The sequence below is a fragment of the Polistes dominula genome, unplaced genomic scaffold, assembly GCF_049000335.1.
Source record: "Polistes dominula isolate Pdom_NZ unplaced genomic scaffold, Pdom_raw_medaka contig_373, whole genome shotgun sequence".
NCBI lineage: Eukaryota > Metazoa > Arthropoda > Insecta > Hymenoptera > Vespidae > Polistes > Polistes dominula.
In genome coordinates this window covers 2,394,526-2,403,778 of record NW_028300899.1, presented here as the reverse complement: position 1 = coordinate 2,403,778, position 9,253 = coordinate 2,394,526, and positions in this window count along the sequence as shown.

Genomic DNA, 9,253 nt, shown 5'->3' with positions numbered 1-9,253 from the left:
ATTCGACTCTGTGTAGGAATTTTGTAGAAAAAAAAAAAAAACAAAAAAACAAAAAATTTCATTCGTTTAAATTCATTAAAACGTATGTAAGCTTAAAAGTTATAGAAAATTTTATTAATTGGTTAACGTGTTTTTTCTTTTTTTTTTTTTTTGGGGAAATTAACATCATACATTTAAGTAAATATTTTTTAACCAACGAAATTCGTAGCCACTCAAAAACTAAACTAATTAATTTTATTTATTAATTTAAGTACAAAAATATGTTATATATTAAATTATAATATTATGATCTCAATTGATTAATCTCTAATACAGGTTATAGTACAAATTATATATTCCTAAATTATTATTCAATAACGATGATATTTAGTCATGAGTTTAAATTATTGTATTAATTATAAACAAAAAATTATTATTATTAGAAATAAAAAACAATTTGGTTTTTGAATGGTTAATGCAGCCAATTCGCTCGACAGCATTTCCGTTGTTTAAAAAATATTTAAAAAAAATGAAAATAATATCGACCCAGGTCTCACCACGAAAAGGTTGCTGCATACGGAAACTCACTTGTTATTACAAATTTAAAATTCAATCTTCAAAATGAGTTTATAAATTTATAAGATATAGATCAATCAGTGTGACAAGAAATAAATATTATATATTATTATTATTATTATATATGATGAGTATTTCTCTTATATTAATAAAATAAGGGAAAAAGCCACTCCTACCCTCTTGACTTTTTTGTTTACATTTCCCAAGGAAGATCGAGTTTCCGGAACTTCAAGTAAGACATAACTCAAACGAAGTGTCATCGTCTATGCAACACTCCAAGTCAAAGATCGAATTATGTCAACAAACAAATTTAGTATTGGTTCGAATATAAATATTTGGAGACAGTAAATGTATTAAAAATTATCTTAAAAAAATAGAAAACAATTACAGTTAATATATAAATTATTATATTAAATAATTCTAATAAATAAAATGGAAACTAACACATGTATGTTAATAAACGATGATAAATAATTTACATTTTCCCTGCATATTGTATTATAATTCATTTTCATAATAATTTATAATAAAATAATAATTTAATCTTGCTTAAAAATATTAATGGAATAAATATTCAACGATTTAATGAAACAAGAAAAAATATAACAGAAACAATATTAAGGAAACATAAAAATAAATGAATTTTCATTTCAAATAAATAATAATTAAATTTCAAAAGTGTGTGTTGTGTATGTGCGTGTACATATTTATGAAAATAATGTCGATAGTTTGGAAAAATATCCAAACAAAAATATAAAAAGATCTTAAATAAGGATTTAATGACAAACCAAAGGAGTACTCTTCCCACGCTTTTCTTCTATTCTCATTGGGCTTCATCTTCGTTTCGTTTCGTTTCCCGGGAAACGATGCGACGCGAAGATGAGAAATAATAGGAAAGAAAGAGAGAAAAGACTGCTCGTTTTAGTAGGACTACACCGCAACATTTTTGCGGTACTTTTATGTCTTAATTTTCTTTCGAACCCTTTCCCCTCTCCCTACTCATCCTTTCATCCACCGTAAGAGTCTATTTATAGTGAGCACAGGCTCCTTCACTTAGCATCCTCCTTTACGTTCTTCCAACTGAAAGGTCTACCGTCTTCCAATTTCTTTCTAGAATATACTATACACCAAATTTTACGAGAAGAAATACTTAAAAAAAAAAAAAAAAAAAAAAAAGAAATGGAAAATGGAAAAAAGTGAAGAATATTTTGTCAAGATTTAGGAAAAATATTAGAAACAATTTGTATCTTATAATAATTGGTTGTATCTCAAGAATAAAAATTGAGAAGGTAATTACAAATTCACAGAATTTAAATCGAAATATTTTTTTTTTTCCATTTATCAAATTATGACTTTCACAAAAAGTGTTTATAAAAAAAAAAGAAAAAATAATTGAAATAAAACTTCTTCGTAAAGTTGTTATCCTTTATTTTTATCCTTACCATGTAAACAAATTTTTTTGACATAAAATAGAAAATATGATAAAACTCTGAAAGAAATTACAGAGAGATGAAAAAGTATGATATTCACGATAATACATTTTCTGTTAACTTGTTACATATCTCATTGTCAGTTTAAGAACATCGTGCCTTATCGCTCGAGTGTACATAATTTATCAACTTTTTATTACCTTGCGTGATATACATAAACGTGTTTAGGCGCGTTGACAAAGGCGATAACGAAATTAAGATTAAGATTAATATAGCAGGAAGAATTTGTCAAGTTTTAAGAAAGATATAGGAAGAGAATATATATATATATATATATATATGAACTAAACAAAATAAAAAATAAAAATTATCTAATACATATAAAAACTGAAATATATACATATTTAACTTCATTCATTTAAATTACTTAGATAAAAAAGTTAAAAGAAAAAAAATTAGAAAATAAAAATGAAAAACGCACGTTTGAAACATTAAATAAATATTCAAATATAAAAACGTCATCAAACACTCTGGAAAAATAAAAACTAACCGATGCTAACCAATATATTCAACAAACTTGACGATCTAATAAACGTCAAAGAAAAAGAAATAAAGAAAGGAAGAAGGAAAGAAAGAAAGAAAATAAAATAAAAAGGAAAAAGTCCTAGCAACTTAGGAGAAGTCTAAGGATAGGGTGGAGGATCAACGGGGACGATGACAACGAGCGTTACTACACAACAACAACGACAACGACGACGTAGAAACTCGACTTCTTAAGGCTTTCGAAGGACGTTGCAGGAAGATCGGAGGGATCTTGCCTTTTCCGCCAAGTACTATGTGAGAATGTTACTTGGTCTAAGGTAACTAACTCCGTAGCAAAAACTGGACGTTCTCCTGTGCCTACTTCGCCATTTTCAATTTTTTCTTCCTTTTTTTGTTTTTAATTTTATTTCTTCTTTTTTTTATTTACTTCGACCAACCCCCTTGTCCACCAACCTCCTCCTCCTCTTTCCCTCCCTCGCCCCGAACATCAACCTTTTCATCCTTCTTTTCTTCGTGTCGTCTTTTCTTCGTCTTTTTCGTAGTAACCAAGCATCATCTACTCATCCCCATCCACCTCCTCCTCCTCCTTCTCCTCCTCCACCTTCTTGATCGTCGTTTCTATCTCTTGACGTTTCCCTCGAGAACGACGGTGACACATCGACCTGTCCACCAACTGCACCGGCACATGCTATAATCCCAATGCATCGGAGGGCCTAATGTCTAATACTTATCTACTCTATACAACAGAACGATGGGCTTATCTTTCTCTATCTTTTCATGAAAATGATGCTGAAAGATATTGCTCTAACCAGAAATACGCACACGAAAATATAATAGTTAGATTCATTGATAATAATTAACTTTAAGTTTATGTTAATCATTCAATTGATGCTTAACGTTTAAAGGTAATTATTGTTCATGCATTATCGATGTTCATGCATCACATATATCAAAATTTGTTGAATATGTTTATTTATTTCGTCACTAATGGTATTTTACTATTGCATTATTTGATATTGAGAACATTAAAAATATATTATATATAAAAATCAATAAAAAAAAGCAAAAAAAAAATAATGATATTCTAATTAACATTATTTTTACCAATTGGTATTAAAAAACACTTCTCAAATTTGAACTTCAAATTATTCTTCAAGTTTAGTTATGTTGTTAAATATTAATTCAGTGATAACATTTTTCTTTCAGTTCATCAAATAGGTCAAAAATCAATATTACATAAAAATACTTCTAATTAAAACAAATATCATAAAATCCATATAATTATTTTATCTAATCATTACACTTTCTATCAATAGAAATAAGATAATCGACTCTGAAACATGGGGTGAATAATCGAACAAGGAGTCAATGTCAAAAATGAGAGAAAGAAAGATGAAAAGGACAAAGATAAAAAATAAAAGGGAGAAAGAGATATATAAGTAAGAAAAATTCATTATCGTTGATGCAACAAACGTCGAGGTTGAAATCGTTTAAAGTTGCTAAAAGAAAATCACTAAGTAGAACGTAACCACCGCGCAAGTCGTCCGCAAGATTCTCGACAAAATCGTCTCCGCCATCTGGCATGCAACTGGCCGACAACGTGCAAGCCGCATTACGATAGTAATTGTTGCAGTACTTTCCCCTTTCCTTACTCTACTCTCCTTATTCTTCTTCTTCTTCTTATCTTTTTTTTTTCTTAAGTTTCTTTTTCTTATCCTTCTCTTTCTCACTCTTATTGCGGTTGCGTGCACATATTTTCCTTATTTCTCTCTCGCTCTCTCTCTCTCTTTCACTCTTGGAAATGATAATGCTTCCTTTCTTTGCGAATTAAATAAAGAAAGAAAAAGAAAGAGAAGGATTCCGAATATGAGGAATGTTAAAGTTTTTTTTTTATTTTTTTCCAAACGAAATACACGAAGCTCTTCCTAATTCCATTGCAAAGTTCGTCCTTTTGGACCGATACAAGAACGACGTTTAACGACGTAGTAGTAGTAGTACCTTCCTCGAAAGAAGATAGGTCGAAGACACTAAGCGAAATGCCGTAAATTTATCATGGATTCCGTTTTATGTCGAGCATTTCTTGGAACGAATCTACTGTTACTCACTCACCGACATACGATACCGTTCATCTTTACTATTATCTATCTATTCAATGTATCGACAAGAACTTTGAACAAACGATAATCAAATCAATCTATTTTTTTTTCACATGATTTAATTAAAAGTAAACGCATTGTTTAAAAAGAAGAATTCAATCTGTAATTAACTTTACAATTAAAAATAATCCGATCATACATATTTTCGACTAGATCAACAACTTTTATAAAATCATCAATCAAGTCGGCTTTTTTAATAAATCTGATATTTTCTCATTTTGATTTCCTTCCTCAAACATTACAAGAAGAATTTATAAAGATAGACATCCCATTTAAAAGGTCAAGGAATGTTAGTCCAAATGAAATCGAAGTAATCGATTCCGAGCGTCGTCCTTTATCGGTAAACGGCCTTGCCCCTTGCAGAAGAAAGTTCTATTTCCATGGAAGATATAGGAAATTCTTGGCAAATACACGACTACGAATTCGATTTGTATGCGGAAAGGGGAAATGCAACGTTCAGAGTTTTTATCCTACGTTAAGATAAATGCCACGAAACTAAATTTTAAATGATTACGTAAAGAAGACTGCTAGATTATACAATCGAATGGTGTACTTCGCCATTATTTGATCGAATCAAGTTATGGGCGAGTGAACAAAATTCATGGATGCATGTGCATGCATGCGTGTTTGTGTGTATCGTGTTATTTTTCAAATCTAATCTTCGTATTGCGATTCAATCTTCGATCGGTCGTAAAGCTGTTGTTCATCCTGCTGTTTGCGAGACAACACTCCGAAGGATTAACTATGCGCATACCATACACCGAATAATACGATTTATCAACCATTTGAAAATCGAGTAACCGATAAAACGTAAATCTATGAACAAAGCTCAGAAAGAGAGACGGAAAGAAAGAGAGAAATAAAAGAAAAAAACAAAAAATCGATTTTCTTCGTTCGTCCAAGAAACGTAAAAGATTCCAGTTAGTATTCAGTCTGGTTCATCCATAAACTTCGCTTAACTGCACGTAACTGCACGTAGCTGCACGTCTGAAACGCGCTTTGATGTCTCTTAGCGAGACATGAATTTTGTAATACGCGAGTTAACTTTTCACCGCAAAAGTAGTTATACCATTCTTTTGTTAAAACTTCAACAAACGATCTTAGTTAGAAAATTATTTCGAATAAAATAATATAAAGGACAAATTATCTACTGCATGTAAATTAGTGAATCTTACTTTTGAGATTTCAATTATATCGAGATTGAGAAATGCAATGTACGCTTTTACGTTATACGGACTTCGCAATGTTGTGTGCCAGAACGTCATTAAACAATTGCAAACTGAATGGAGTGTGACAAAGTGATGTGATTCGGTCGTCATGCTTGTATATAATGGTGCGACCAACGACACGAGCAAATTCTTCATTATTTACTTATATCTTATTGAGAAAATGCATGGAATTGTGAAAAAATAATGCGACGTGCATGTCATAACATTTAACGACGATTTTAATAACCAACCTATCGTTTATCTCACAATACTATGTTAATGTAATCATAATTCACACTCTCTCTTTTCTTTTGTTTCTCTTTTACCCTATTACAGTTACTTCATAACGAGGTACTCTTGTCCAACAAAATGGATGATGAAATAAACTGCAACTTCGCCTTACCCAAATCCTGCGATTTAGAAAGAAATACAAATTTTCAGTCACGCCTAACCGTAATAGTAAACACACTCTAGCAATTTCAGTCTCTCAGTACTGCTCTTAAGTATAATAAGAAATGTAATAGAATATCATTAGACGCGTCGACTTCAAGGAAATGCATCGTGAGCGGATCTTACAAACCGGCTTCTCTATAAAAGCCCTGGTCTCTTTGTTTCATCCGTTATACGCTCCAAGTGATTATGCAGCCATTACAATGGGTAAGTTCAAAATTACGTCGTCGATACGTGTTACTTTCCAGAAAAAAAGAGAAAAACTTATTCACAGTAACATATTTTACGCGCAGTTGAAAATACTACTGTTGTTGAATTATGGCGCCGGGCGACAAGTGCGGCTGGGACGACAAGCCGGATATAACTATCAAAGGCCGAGGGTACCGTTCTTCTTACCGACCGAGAATGTCGGCTCGAATGTACCTTCCTATCCCGCACAACGTTTGAACTATCCAAGTTATCCAAGTTATCCAAGCTATCCAAGTTATCCTACTTATAATTATCCTGCTCCTTATCGACCTTTACAACCAGCCCAACCATCATATCCATCTCCTCAGCCACCACCTTCTTATCCATCTCCACGGCCACCACCACCCTCGTATCCATCTCCTCGACCACCACCTCCTTCGTATCCATCTCCTCGACCGCCACCTCCTTCGTATCCATCTCCAAGACCACCACCACAACCACCTTCGTATCCGTCTCCTCGACCTCCAACAACAACACCACAACCGCCACCTGAAGAAGAAGAAATAATAATAATATCTACACCAGCTCCATATCCTGCATCACGCCAACCAACATCACCATCCCCTACACCCCAACCTCAACCATCTTATCCACCATCACGACCTCCACCTAGACTTCCACCTGCTCCTCTTGCACCACCACCATCTCAACCACCCTTTCAACCATCTCCTAGACCAATACCAACTTTCTTACCTCCTTCACGACCATCTTTTACACCTACAACACCAACACCTTATCCACCATCAGGACCACCTTCGAGGCCACCATCAACAACACCAATACCTTATCCTCCTGCTGGACCTCCACCACGACCACCACCACCACCTCCGCCGCCACCACCACCTCCGCCTCCGCCACCGCCTCCGCCACCGCCACCGCCTCCGCCACCGCCTCCGCCTCCGCCTCCACCACCGCCTCCACCTCCGCCTCCACCTCCGCCTCCACCTCCGCCTCCACCACCGCCTCCACCACCTCCTCCGCCTCCACCTCCGCCTCCGCAACCAACATATCCAGTGTATTTACCCCCTTCACCATCGCCTCCTCCACCGCCTCCGCCTCCTCCACCGCCTCCGCCTCCTCCTCCACCTCCTCCACCGCCTCCGCCTCCACCACCGCCTCCTCCACCACCGCCTCCGCCTCCTCCACCACCGCCTCCGCCTCCTCCGCCTCCGCCTCCGCCTCCGCCTCCGCCTCCGCCACCGCCTCCGCAACCAACATATCCAGTGTATTTACCCCCTTCACCATCGCCTCCTCCACCACCTCCTCCTCCTCCACCTCCTCCACCGCCTCCGCCTCCACCACCGCCTCCTCCTCCACCGCCTCCGCCTCCACCACCGCCTCCTCCACCACCGCCTCCTCCACCACCGCCTCCGCCTCCTCCACCTCCGCCTCCACCACCGCCTCCGCAACCAACATATCCAGTGTATTTACCACCTGCACCACCGCCATTTTCACCTCCGCCTCCATCTCCGCCTCCACCGCCGCCTCCACCGCCGCCTCCACCTCCGCCTCCACCTCCGCCTCCGCCTCCGCCTCCGCCTCCGCCTCCGCCTCCACCACCACCTCCACCGCCTCCGCCTCCTCCTCCACCACCGACATATCCAGCATATTTACCCCCTTCACCATCTCCTCCACCAACCTATACTACAACCCAACGTCCTTTCTCTCCAGCGCCACCAGCTAGGCGTCCTATTTCAGGACCAAGGTACCTACCACCAAGTATTTCACAACGACCAGCTAATAACCAACAAATTTATACATCCAGCAGACCTAGCTCGACACCTGCACCACCATATTTACCTCCTTATAATCAAGGAAATAACAGGCAACCTACTCTCAGTGGTTCCACAGGAAGCGGCTCTTCTGGCTTTCCTTCATCTTTTCCAAATTCTGGAGTAGCGAAGCTCAGCGGCCCTGCTACCTCGTCATTCTCATTCACTATCAATTATGGCACTCCATCGAGTCCAGCTACTGCGAATACAGCTACAGCTAATGCAGCATACTATAATACTCAAGGTCCATCTACTTATACGTCAACCGGAGCGTATTCGCCAGTCACAAAAATAACTGGACCTGTGTCTGGGCAAACATCTTTTAGTACTCCAGGTACTCCAAGTCAAGGAATTGGAGTGCAAGGTCCAAGTTACCCCGCGTATTCCCAAGCACCTAGTCCAGCGTACTATCCTGCACCTGCTCCTGCTCCTGCTCCTGCTCCTGCTCCAGCAGCACAACCAGCACCAAATTTTCTTACAGCTACTTATCCTATTGAAACACCTCCTAATACTGGCTTACAAGCAGCCTTCAATCCTGCTCCACCATTCCAAACAAGCCCTCCTACTGTACCAGCAGTAAATTATGTTCAAAATCCAGCTGTAAATTATGCTCAAAGTCCAGCTGTAAATTATGTTCAAAGTCCTGCAGTTCAAGGACCTCCTATTCAAACTTATTATCCAGCTCCTGGTACTGCAGTTGCTCAGCCAGGTTATCCAAGTGTTTATCAATCTGTTGCTGCAGCACCAGCACCAGCTCCAGCACCAGCTCAAGCTCCAGCATTTTTACCTAGTCCTGCCTATCAAACATATCCTAGTCCTGCACAATCGACTTTTGTAAGCCCACCAGCGCAAACCTACCTCGCGACAAACGTTCCCAGTTATCCTAGTTA